Here is a 14,078-nt window from a genome sequence, read left to right as displayed (position 1 = left end):
AGTTACTATAATCTACTTAAAATAGACAGCTCTGTCAGCTCTTGGGAAAGTGGCCACTGTAGGCTTAGCAGTGGTTTAGATAGGAAAGGCCGCTCTTGGGGTTTGCTCATGCAAAGCCCAAAAGGTTGGCTTATTTCCTCAGTCAATATTTAGCTGAATCAGGAAATGTCTAATCTTAGAAAGAAATCCTGACATACTATATTTTAAGGTTGCCTGGTTCTGGAATCTGTAATTATAGAGTCCTGACATATGGGCCTGATGAACCTCCTCATGAATACCTGACCATGAACAAATAGCACGCACACACACACACACAAACACACACACACACACACACACACACACATATATATATATATATATACATACACAAGAAGAATGAGAATGAGTTCCCTCAGAAAGAACTTTTTTTTATAAGGCTAAACTAGAGAAAACTGACCATATAACTCAAGTAATCTCTCTTGAAAAACTAGTAGTCTATACGTAATATTTTGAGAATGCCTAAAATTGCAATAGTTGACCCATGAATCTCTAGCAGTTCAGGGACAGCTTCACACCCCAGGAGTGTCCACAAAGACCTCCTCTCAGTATGCAATCTACCTAGACGATTGCTTCACCATTGAGGCCCGAGATCTCTACTCCATGTTTCTCCTATTAAAGTATATCTACTTTGTGTTCCATTCGCTCTCAGCTGGTCTACTAAAACACCTTTCGATGTGTGAATTTCTTCTAAGAATGAACTGTCCACTTTTGAAGGTATGAGATTAGACCATACCAGTAGACACAATGCAACTAGTTCAGTCAGTTACTGCAGAGTCTCATGATCAACCCTGATTGAGTGCTTGATAAATCTTAATGATAAGCAGTAGTGTCATGCAAAGACCAACTGAATTCTCAAGCTTTTTTGACATCCAGCAAGAAACAAGATATTTAGTAAAATTGTGTAGTTGGAGCAATGACTTGACTCTGCTCTTGACAAGTGTCTGTGACTTGTCATCATTTCTCTTAGGAACTAAGCAGGAGTATTTCAAAATATATCACTTATTGTTAATTTCTGACTTTAAAAATAATACATTTTCACTGTAGAAAATTGGGACATACAGGAAGGAATAAAGAAGAAAATAAAAACTAGCCATATTTCTACTAACCAGATATAATCACTGTTAACCTTTTGTTTCGTTCCAGCTAAAGTATAAAAATATTTTGCAAAAAGTTTGGATTATTGTGTAAACATATGTGCATGTGTTTGTATATATGTAGACACACACGCATACATATTCTTGGGTGTGTTTGTGTGTGTGCACACATATATAGTTTGTTTCTAAGCAGGAAGTTTTCAAAGGACTAGTTAAACTTTTACCCTACTTCTTCTGTCTGAACGTAGATTATTTCAACAAATGAGATTAAACTCTGCATGATTTGTCTTGCCTTCCAATTGGAGAATGTTATTTTAAAACCAGAAAGCAACTTGGAGAATTAAATAATGATAACAGCAACAAACAAGAAGGTCAATCTTCAGACCGTTGTATAAGCTCCACCATATCTCTGGATGCACACAAATTAATCAAAGGTTGTAGACATGTTTAAAAAATGATTTAAGGTTTTTGAGCAGCCTGGGCAAACTAGTGAAACCCCATCTCTACTAAATGCCAGATGTAGTATGCACCTAAAGTAAAATAAATAATTATTAAAAAAAAACAAAACAAACAAAGAAAAATATTAGCCAGGCATGATGGTGCATGCCTGTAGTCCTAACTACTAGGGACACTAATATATATATATATATTTATATATATTCTATTAGTTCTGTACCTCTAGAGAACCCTAATATAATGTATAAGAAGGATTCAAAACTGCTGGCCAATAATAGTGACAAATAATCATCAAAAATGGCAGCTGGTTCATGAGATGACCTAGAAATGTGGCAGGCTGTGAGACACTAGTAGGTTGGTATTTCAGAAAAAGCTTCTAAAATTCAAAAACAAGAAGTAATAAATACTTTAGATGAAAGGCCATGCCTCATATATATCCAATGCTTCAATCAAGTTATACAGAGGTTTCAAATCTGTTCACCTGCTCAGGCAGGCTCCAATGCATTCTGCTGGTGGGGAGCCATCTGGAGTCTTTCAAGGGAAGGCTGCCTACACCCATTTTCTGTTGGTCTAGTGCAAGGATTGACAGATTTTTTTTTCTTTTTTCTGTAAGGACCAGACAGTAGATATTTGAGGTTTTGTGGGCCATACCATCTCTATTACAACTCCTCAATCCTGACATTGCAGTGTGAAAACAATAAACAATACATAAATGCCTGAGTGTGGTTATGTTCCAATAAAACTTATTTATAAAAACCAGGTGGCAGATTTGCCCTCATGGGTTGTACTTTGCCCACTCCTGGTCTAGAGTTTAACTCTCAGAGGACAATCTCAATTGTAGGTATGAGTTTGTTCCACAAAACATAGATTCAAAATATATCACAATATTTTCTCTTTATTTTTTAAAATTAAAATTTCAAATGTAAAAGTTTAATTATAAAACATTTCAAATGTCTTTACATTTTTCTAAATAAAAATTATTCTTGTGTTGGCCATACTCCCCATGGATGATAACAAATTCAACTTGGTAACGTTTTCAGGAAAAACCCCCAGCCTCCCTGGGGTCTAGTAATCTATAGCAGTTACGTGACTGTGGATGCGGGGGTGAGGACTTGACTCTATTCTTGAGGGTTACCTTTGTTACTGTTACCTGAAATCCATGACTGCTTCTTCCATGATGCTCCAACATAGGACTCTTCTTACAGACTGAAGCTCTGTCATGTCTCTTTTCATGTTAGACACTTAATGCCCTGGATCCAGGGACATCCCTCAGCCATCCTCTGTCTGAAGCACTGGGTTTATTTATCTGCCATTTTCAGGAATTCCCTAAGTTACCCTTTCTGTCATCAGAGAACCTTCCTCTTGTGGTTCCTTTCTTCTCTTTCACCAACTGAAAGCACCAGGCTCCAACCATTCCCCTCTGACAATGCACCTTCACTTTCCTCATAAGAAGTATCTGATTTCCATCAGGTGTGGGGTGGTAAGAAAGGCTCAGACTTTTTAGAAATACAGTAGTTTGGTGAAGTGGGAGTTGGGAGAGGGTTGCTTCCTTCTGCCCTAATGAATTAACAAGAATAATGTAAAGCAAAACAAAACAAACACAAGCCACCAGTTACGTTTTTCTCTGAACTCCCAGGTCTCGGGAGGGGTATCTGATTGTGGTTTTCAATTCCTGGCAATATCCAGAATTGGACTATATGCCAAGGAAATGCCACAGAAGCTTTCAGAAAACTGTCAGTCTTGTTGGAGAAAGGGAGCTCATATACAAGGCAGACTCTTTCACCAAGTGTTTCAGGGGAAGGAGCTGTTAGACCCGTGATTAAGGCGTAGTCCCAATTCTCAAAGAACTTATAACAAGACATGCACCCAAGACAGTCAAAAAGCCTCACAGTTCAGTGGGTATGTGATTGAATGGGAGAGACAGCTATGTCTGCCCTGAACTTGGAAAGCTATTCTGAAAACCACCCTGGAAGGGAAACGCAGTTCCTACAGCTGTTCTCAAATTGCCACTTTGCTCTGATGACCTCTTTATGATCTAGAGACAATCTGCTTGAAAGACTTTGAATGCATGTTTTTCACTGAGTAATGTGACAGGTGCTACCACAGTCTGAGAGGACAGAAGGGCAGCTGACAAAGGGGCAGGGAATCCACTGCTAAGTTTGGCTTTGTCTATGAAATACTTGGTTTTTTTTTTGTTTTTTTTTTGTTTGTTTGTTTTTTGTTTTTGTGGTGGGGGCTGAGGGAGGGGGTGAAGTTGGTCAAAGGATACAAAATTTCCATTAGATAGGAAGAATTGAGAGATCTATTGTACAACATGGTGACTACAGTTAGTAATAATGTGTTGTATTCTTCAAAATTGTGAAGAGAGTAGATTTTAAGTACCTATGTTAATTAGCTCAATGTAGCCATTCCACAATATTTACATATTTTAAAGCAACATGTTGTACAAGATATATACAATTTTTACTTGTCAATTAAAAAAATTAAGTTTTTAAAAAAGAAAATATATATGATTTAGTTTCATCCTATGAGGTGCCTGCAAGCCATAAGATGAAAAAGACCCTGTCCAGGTGCGATGGCTCATGCCTGTAATCCCAGCACTTTGGGAGGCTGAGTAGGGAGGATCACCTGAAGTCAGAAGTTCAAGACCAGCCTGGCCAACATGCAAAATCTCATCTCTACTAAAAATACAAAAACTAGTTGGGCACAGTGGTGCACACCTGTAATCCCAGCTACTTGGGAGGCTGAGGTAGGAGAATCGCTTGAACCCAGGAGGCAGAGGTTGCAGTGAGCCAAGATAGCACCACTGCGCTCCAGCCTAGGCAACAGAGCAAGACTGTGTCTCAAAAAAGCAGAAAATGAAAACAAAAAAAACCCAAGAGCCCTGCAGGGAGTCAAACATCTTGTTCCTTTTGATATGTGGTATAATACTTCCCAGCTTATTAGTTATGTGATTTTGGGTAGGTTTATTAATATCACTGTACCTCTGCTGCTGCTGCTGCAAAAAAAAAAAAGTATAAAAAGATTCCTCCCCAACAGAGTTTATCAATTATTAAAATGGTACATATAAATGCACTTAAAAGTATTGCCTAGTACATAATAGTTGTTTGATAGATACCAACTATTATTATTCTGGGCTTTTCCTTTTCAAATGTATTTCTAAAGAATAAACAATCTATAATAGGGTTGCAGGCCGGCCTCTAATAAATGAAACACTGATGAATAGATGAGGCCCTTTAAAGCTTAAAGGAGGTAATTCTAAGACATGTTGAAAATACTGTTGTCTTACACAACAAGTATGAAGCATATGGAACTTACTATCCCAGGAGGCTGTCTAAGCCAAAAATGTAAATAGACTCAAGAAGAGGTGATATAAAACTCTGAGTGGTAGGACTTAAAGTGAGGACATGCCAAACTTCTGAGGGCACAGAAAGCACCTGCTGTTTCTGTTTTACCCCTTGGTGCCAGTGTTAGAGAGAGAAGGCTGAATTAAACATGAGCTGATCTTTAGCAGAAGTCTGTTTGGGTAGAGCTTAAAGAGGTGAGTGGCTTGATGGCTGAAGCTTTCTAGGACTCATAGCTGGAGGTGTTTGGCCTCTTTATTCTAGGTGAAATCTCATACATACCTGCCCAGAGAGAGTGTTCAGTAAGTTTTTTTTTTTAATTTCATTTTTTAAATTCAAAAATAATAATTGTGCTTATTCATGGAATATACAGTGATGTTTTAATACAAATATTGTAGAGTGATCAGATCAGGGTAATTAGCCTACCTATCATCTCAAACATTTCTCATTTCTTTGTGTTGGGAACATTCAATATCCTCTTTCTAGCTCTTTGAAACTATATAATATTGTTAACTATAGCTATCCTACAGCGCTATAGAACACTATAAATTAATACTTTTATCTAGCTGTAGTTTTGTATCTTTTAAGAAAATCTAAGATTTTGTTGCGTAAAAGAGATTTCCAAACTCTTGGACCCATCCTGACCCCAAGGTAGTGAAAAGAGCCATTTTTCAGGAGTTTGGATGATGGCAGCAACACTTTTGATGGTCTGGCCCACAGCCATACTAATTCTGCTGACGTGGCCCTGAGTTGTGAGTTTCTTTAGGTATCAGGGCAAGTATTCCCAGGGCTTGCTTCATGATTGATCTAAGCAACTGTGTTCATCTCATTCCTCTTTCCAGTGATTGGTATAGTCATAGTTACATGACCCATTTCTGGTTATGGGAATGCAAGAAACTCAGCAGAGAAGGTGTTGGAAAATATTTTTTCTTCCAGATTTAAAAATAAAAAAATACATGGAAGGAGAAGTTGGTTTTAGTCTTTCCTACATTCATTACTATCATATGAAGACGTAATTCATGGAATTACTGCAACTTTCTTGTGAACATGAGGGAAACTAAGAAGTTCAGCCAGAGTCCTGACATTGGTGAGCTATAGAGATAGCTTTAGGTCAGTGTTCTTCCAGACTCTGTATGTGAGATTGCTAATTAGCCCTGTTATTTAAGCCATCTTTAGTTGGACGTTCTGCCACTTACAGCCAGAAGCATCCTAACTGTTGTGATTCCTAGGTGTGTTTTGTTCCCCACCATTGCCTAGCACAGGGCCTGGCATATGGCTAGATGCTCAATAATTGTTTTTTGAATTAGTGAATGATAGCACTGTTCAATCTTACTGCTGGGTCTACTCTGACTATGCCCTGGTTCTGGTAGAGAAGTTCCAGCTAGGTTCCAGGAGGCTACCTGAGCCTGGGTAACCTGCCTGGAGTCCCAGCATTTGGCTGGGTCTTTTTTTGTTCTTGACATGTTTTCCAGGGTTGGAGTTTTGCCCCTGGCCAGTGGTGACTCATAGTTCTCCCTGAGACCAACCTCTGCCTAGATGGTGAAAGGACAACCTGCATATCTTCTGTTGTTGAGCTCCTTCTGGAGAGAAACTATGTGTTACCCTCTGTTGAGCTGCCTAGCCATAGACCTCCTGCCTCGATTGCCAGCTTTGTCTATTCGCATACCTCTGGAAACTGTCTTTCTCCTGTTTGCCTGAAGAACCCTGCCCCCTACCTGTATCTTCTCCAGGACTCTAAGTGCTTACTGCTCCTGGCAGGTGTGATTTGTTCCCAGCACCCAAACCCTGGTTTGGTTTGGTGGTTTGGTCTACCACAGACTTCCTGAGCTCTGGAAGGAAGGCTTTCCTCCTGATATACTCAGAAACCATTTCTGTCTTATCATCATCTGACAGAGTTTGGCCGGATGCTAATGAACAATGATAACAATTGCTTCTTCTGTAGGCTAGGAAGCCTCACGTGCAATTGTGAAATGTCAAGCAGAAGTTAAGGTAAAAGATGAACAAGAAAATTATCCTCTGCCCATTGTCCACTTCTAAGATTAAAGAAAGAGTGCAATGCTTTTTGAAACCTCTGTACAAGGGCATTTCAACCTCATTGCTTATAAAATCAAAGAAAGTAAACTAATTTTCATTCCTTAGGTTCTTAAGAATTAGAAATGGTGAAATTTTTTACCAGCCAAAAAAGGAAGCCTACTCAAATGCCTACTACTGGTAGAATGGTAATTCAGCTGTGGTATATTTATCTAACAGAACACTGCATCAATGAGAGTGAATGGTCTCCAAACACATGGATAAGTTTCAAAATATAAGACAGAGTTGAAGGAGTCAGATGCATACACAATGTATGATTCAATTTATTTAAAGTTCAAAAACATAAATTTAATGTATGGTATTAAAAATTGGATGGTGGCTACCCTTGTGGCAATGGGGACTACCAGAAGGGAACATAAGATGGGCTTTTGAGATTCTGGTCGTGATCAGCTTTTTGATGTGGGAGCCAGTTACACATGGTTAGTTTGCAAAAATTCAATAATCTGTACATGTGTAATATGAGTGCTTTATTTTCTTTCTCTCTATATCCATATCTATATCTATCTATCTATATACTATATTTCAATTAAAAGTTAAAAATAATACATGGCCATGGAAACAAGCCTGGATCAGAGACAAACAAAGATTCACAGAATCCTAGTGCCAAAAATGAGCTCCCTCATTTTACAGAGGGGAATACTAAGTGGTCAGGAAGTCCAGTGAATCACCCAAAGTCAGACCAGTGAGCCAGTGGTCAAGCTAGACATGGACCTCATGTCTGAGTCTATTGAGTGGGCATAAAGGAAGTTGGATTGTGGCAAAAAGTTTAGTAATGTTTTCTTCTGTGCATCTTTTTTCCTTTTGTTGGATTTACCTGAGCTATAGAGTTTTGGGGAAATGTTTAGTCATAGTTACTTCTAACGAACACTTTTGTTGCCTAATGGGTCTATGGAAAACAACACAGATAGACAGGGCCAGCGGGTGCGTAGTGCCCTCCTCTCAGAAGAGCCCTAACCTTGCTTTAACGCTCTGCCATCACCATCTTGAAAGTCTTACTAATTTTTAAACAATGGGCCCAGAACCTTTCATTTTGTACTGAATTCTACAGATTATGCGGCCAGTCCTACAAATCAATGCTGCATTGTGTAATAAAGAAGGTATGCAAGTCAAGTATTTGTAATCAAATCTATTTTAAATGAGCAAGGAGAATTTGTTATTTAAAGGTAAATCCTATACAACAACAAATCAGTTTTATACAAGGAATAATCCCCTAATTTATTTATTTTGCCATTAAATTTCGGTACCATCAGTTGACTTTGGCAAGAGATTAAATGGAAAGTGAAACAATAAATAAGAATCCTAGAATAATAGAATTTAAGATCTTTTTCATAAAAGGATCCTAGAGATAATCTCATCCATCCTCTATTTTGCAGGTGGAGAAAATGAAGTCTAAAGCAAGGGGGTTATTTGCAAAGACATTGACCATATAGATAGAAGCTAATGAACCTTGATCGATATAGTCCAATATCTGAAGTTTTGGTACATTTCTGGCCAAGTTTCTGAAGCACTTCTTTTTGCCATCCCAGAAAAAGCCACCTAGGCAGGCCAAAACATTAAACTTTGCTTAATGCATAATCATTTGCTGGAAAGAGAGCATACAGGGAAGTTGATTATATTTTGTGTAAAATAATTACCTTAATGTAGCTTCTGTCATATACAATGTTTACTTGGAAGCAGAAATGGCTGTCAGTATGGCTCTGCCTCAGCACAGTTTGTTAGCATCAACTTGACCCAACTCAGTATCTTCCAGATGCAGATACCGGCATCAGGCAAGACTCTGGTATGTAACTGGAGCCCTGAGCTTCCGTCTCATTTCACCTCTGTTTGTCTTCATTGAATAGATTTAGGTGACTGGGTCATGGCTATGTTCTGCTTTACAGCAATGGCATTTTTGCAGCTGGAAAAACAAAGGAATGAATTAAAGTTTTTAAGTAGCTAGTATGGGTCAGGAGTTCTGCTGGGTGACACAGATGCAAGAGGTATGTTCATATCTCTGTTCTCAAGGAGTCCACAGCATGGCCTGGGAGGCAAACACTGTTGTAATTCAAGGTGATGAGTGTACAGCATAGATCTGCAAAGGGTGGTAGGACAGTGGGGCTACCTGGTGGAGCTTGGCAGGAGAGTGGGGAGCAAAGAAGGGCTTCATGCAAGAAATGAGTTTTAAAGGATATGTAGAAATTAACATGATGAAGGGCCCAGAAGGGAGATGACATGGCAAGTGAGGCAAAGAACTCCAGGGGAGAGTATGAACAAAGCCAGCAAAGGGTTTTCAACAAGAAGTTATTGGTGCTTCAGAATGATTACTGTAGACAATGGCTACAGGACGATGGAGGGCATGATGACAGGCAGTGGTCCAGGTAAGCAAAGGTGAGAGTCTGAGGTGTGATGCCTCTCAGCCCTTCTCAGAGGAATAGTCTGGAAACAGTGAGGGGGTAAAGATTAGGGCTTCATCATCTCTAGGTATGGAAGCTAAGAGAAGAGACCAAGAGGCTCTATTTTATTGCCTGGGTGATGTGGGTATAGTTGTTTGGCTGACACAAGCATTGAGGGAAGACGTGATTTAAAGAGAAGATGGAGGAATTCTTGGAGATGCTGAGTTTCAAGTGCCTATTGATCATTTAGATGGATAGCTTTTGCCATTTCAAGCAGAAACGTTGAACGTTTCTGTATTTGCCTGAATATATGTCTGTGGTAGTTGAATGGTTTCAAAGCTCACATGTGAATATAATACACAATGTCACACATCTTCATTTCAAGTGAGTATGCATATCATTGCATATTCATTTTAAAATCATGTCTAAATATAAAAGAGTAGGGAAGTTAGAATACGATTATATTACTTGAAGAAGACATAATAATCATATTATGCGTAAAGCAATTTGAACTCACTAAGACTAAGTGACTTTCCCAAGGTTTCCAGCTATTAAATGGAAGAGTTGGGACTCCAACCCAGTTCTCTATCCCCTGCATTTTGCTGCCTTATCAAGGAATTGAAGATGGCTGCAATTCACAGTCTAAAGTGTGCTATAGTATGTTTATCATGCTAACCTCCTACTTCAAAAGAGAGCTTTGTAAAACTTCCTTTCTGTCTCCATTTTTGCTTCTCACCTAATCAGTTTTATTTATTCCCTCAACTTCAGGTCTCAACTTTATCCTCTGCTTGTTTTAAAGTTTCTTTGAGAAGTGCCCCTGAGAAAGTCCTCATGAGCTGGCGTTGATTCTATGGTTTCTAGTGAAGTGGGAAGCTCACTGAGCACCATCACTTACTGTGGCTTGTTTGCCTTCATTTACTCTCAGGATGGCCAGAGTCTTGAATAGCTAGAAGCACAGGGAAAGGCGACGCAGGAAAACACTGAGTCAGGTTTTCCTCCCAATCATACTTTTCAGAGAGAGAGAGAGTAACATGATGAGAATCCAAAACAAGCAGGTGTTCAGCATCTACTAGGAAACCTTTGAAGCAACTTTAAGGAATGGTTTTTAAATAATTCTGGGCCTTCAAATCCCATCCCATCCTAAATTTTAAGAAGCAAAATTATTATGTCATTGCAAATGTGATGATTACTAGAGCCAAGGCCTCAATTTACATCAAATGTATATATATCGGGGGTGCCTTATACCACCCATGTTTACAGCAGTGTTGTACCCAAATTATAGAAATCAGCACAGAAAATTTATTTCTAAAGTCATTATAGATTTATAGTAGAATATTTGCTGATGGGGCAAGTTTCTCTCCCCCTGGATCATCATCGTCTTGCTTCATACTTTCTTCTGATGGGGAAGGGAATTTTAAGCGTTTTAAGTGAAGCCAAGTTATGCTTTGAGAAGTCAATATGGCAAGAAGGAATTACTGTCTTATTGCTCCACTTTGAAGAATGTAAAGCATTGGGCAATGGTATTTGGCATCTTGGCAACTATGGAGATTGAAGTAGGTGCCCTGGGCTGGGAACAGGGGAAAAGGAAGAAGCAGGGAAATTCATGGAAGGTAGGGAGCTTCTAGACCCATGAGCACAGACTTTGGTACAAAGGCGAACTGTTAAAATAATTTGCCATCCTCTGCATTCTGAGTGTGTCCCAGATTTGTCTTAAGTAAGACTGGGCACTCTCTGGTGAAGGGCTGTGCTTTCACACCTTCCCATGCCATGCAGAAGGGTTTGATTTGCTCTTGTGACATGTTGGTAAGGGACGTGGATGTTGAGTCTTTGGTCAGGAATGCAAAATAAATAATAAGAATTATACACTATTCTTTTTTGACCATCTTCTCTGTGCTGAACACCATCCTAGGTATGTAGTTTGACCAGCGTCTCAAAGCCAGGCCAGTGGTACCTCGACAGGAACCCAGGACGTCGGGTACTATTTCAGAGCCCTTTCCACTGGACTATATTGCCTAGTGTTTGTCATCAAGTATGGGGCTATGTGTGCTCATAGGGATGGAAAAGCTGTTGAGACCCCAAAGTGTGAATCTTAGGTGGTGAATTTCCAGGTGTGTAAGAGTGGGATTTTGTCTGTTTTTCTGCAAATAGTGCCAATAGAAAGGCTACCCTGCCTGGGTTAAGGATATGGTATAGAATGAGGTTTTTAGGAAGGCTTAAGACAATAAATGGTTAAGAACCTGTCACAGTGCCTGGCACACACTGGTAATTCATTAATAAATGAAAGTGTGATTTCTAGAGGGCCTCATACTACATATTTGAAGCACTCCTTTCTATTGTGGCACCTCTGGAAAGCCATAAAACAGTGCTTATAGCTTATACTTACAGCATAGTACATAGTACTTATAGCTCATCTTCCTTGGGTACCCTGGGAGTGCACTGGGTTTGGAGAAATAGAAAAAATCCCACTCTTATTGTATCCTGGAACTTTACCACCTCAGATTTATTCTTTGGGGTCTCAACAGCTTTTTCATCCCTATGTGCACACACAGCCCCTTACCTGACCACAAATACTAGCCCTGGATTTGGAGCCCTCTCCATGAGGGGAGTTGTGGCTGGTTCTGCCAGGCCCAAAGAGTTCATATTATAGGTCCCATCCAACGTTGCTTAGTCCAAAGGTTCTGTTTTTCACTAGCGATATTTCCACCCAAGTCCTGGAGCAGAAAGCTTACTTCTAGATGCTACTTTTTAGACCCTGATCACAGATGGAGCAGAGTTTTTCTGACCCTGACATTGTGCATGGATCTGTTCTGGATGCCTGGTTGCCTCTGTCACTCTGCTTCCTGCTTAGGCATCAAAACCTCTGCCCTTAACACACATCTAAGACTTACACCTGGTGGGCTTCACAACTTCAACTCCCATGTACTATACTATCTAAAGACCCCTTTGTTTCTGATTCCTGGGAATTTCCCTTTCTTGTTTGCGTGTGTATTAAAGAAAAACTGCTAAGCTCTGAGCATTCAGTCCATCTATTGAATGACCCCAGGCCCACTGGAAATTCAGACAACCAATTCTGGACTTCTTTGAAGCCAGATTTCCCTTTGTTACACAAAAGGAAAGGAAGAATTTACATTCTGCCTCATGGGCCAACCAGAGACCTGAACTCAGAATCTTGCCTTCTAGGTGCGTGTTCTTTTTGCCATATCCAAGTTCTTTCCATTTCTGCTTGGAGAGACCTGCTGAAATCACACCTGAGGGAGGAAATGCAGCTCTCCCTGATCAGGTACAAAATAAATCCAGCTTTGTTTCAGACCATATTTGGTGGTCTGTTGTTTGTTATGTCCAACACAAATCTATTTTTAATTAAAAAATCTATATATGAACTATATATATATATAAAACTATATCTATCTAGCTATATACACACACCAGCCTTTTTGGGTTTTTTTTGGAGCAGTCTGTTTGTTTATTTGGGGATGGGGGTGGCTTATACATCTTTAAATCTGTCACCTTATCTAGAAGTCTGAGTAACTTCAGCATTTGCAATTTTGGCTCACTTTGTAATAACTCCACAAAGGTCCTCAAGGTCAGGCGAGTGTAGACAAAAAAATGAATAAGCACGGAACACTAAAAGTGTTTTTCCTTGATGTAGAAAGGCTCTCAGTGCCCAGGCCAAGGGCACAGCTTTGCTCTTCAACCCAAAGTTGCAGAGGCAGAAGGGCCACTTTCTGTGTAGTCAGGAATCTGGGTTCCTACCATCAGCAGCCATATGGATTTGGGAACATTCAGCAGCTAAAGAACTCGCTGAGATGGAAAAAGAAACTTTTCACAGGACAGCCCAAAATATTTTTTAAACTTAGGAAAAACTGGTAGTGACTTTCTCCATGTGCCAACTGCTGACAGGCATTTTTGTTTAAAGGTAAACCAGACAGCAAAATAGTGAACTCTTTCATGGAATACCTCTGCTGATGAGTGTTGGGTGGTCTGGTGGTCACCTTTGAAAGAAAAATTACCCTCAATGTAACTAACTAGCTCAGAGGTGACTTAGAACAGGTATGTTGGGCCCAAATGTTTGTGTTCCAAGTGAGGGCTCAACATTTATCTCTTTAGTAATCTTGACCTCTCTGTGCCTTGGTTTCTACCTCTATTAACTGAAGATAAAATTGTACCTACCTAGAGAGAAGTGTAGGGATTGAGGCATAATATTTGTTGCAGAAAAAAGGATTTGGAATAGTACTGACACACAGTAGGCAGGACATAAACTCAGCTATCATTATCATATATAGTAGAATCATAAAATCCCACAGGTTGGTTTAGTTGAGGCCCCTGAGCTGACACCAGTAGGTGTCAAGTACTCTCACATTCCAGCATGAGTCACTAAACCAGCTAGAACTTCCATGTAGACCATCCACGTTGCAAAGGGAGTGGCTGGAGCCTGGTTCTGCCGAAGTCAGGGAGGTTGAAGATTAAGTGAGGGAGATCATGTATTTCTTTAGAGAGAATTGTCAGAGACCTGTGGAGTTTCCCCTTTCCAGGGAACAGAAGTATTTCTCCATCACTGTAAACCAAGTGAGGAGGATGTGTCAAGCAAGCTACCCAGAGAGCTTACCCTGTATCTTCTCGAATTTAGAGATATGAGGACAGGTACCTGATAGACATCTGGAAAAATCTATAGGTGAGGG

The sequence above is a fragment of the Sapajus apella genome, unplaced genomic scaffold (assembly GCF_009761245.1).
Source record: "Sapajus apella isolate SASKATOON/1434 unplaced genomic scaffold, GSC_monkey_1.0 scaffold4, whole genome shotgun sequence".
Classification (NCBI taxonomy): Eukaryota; Metazoa; Chordata; class Mammalia; order Primates; family Cebidae; genus Sapajus; species Sapajus apella.
This window is presented reverse-complemented; position numbering follows the sequence as displayed.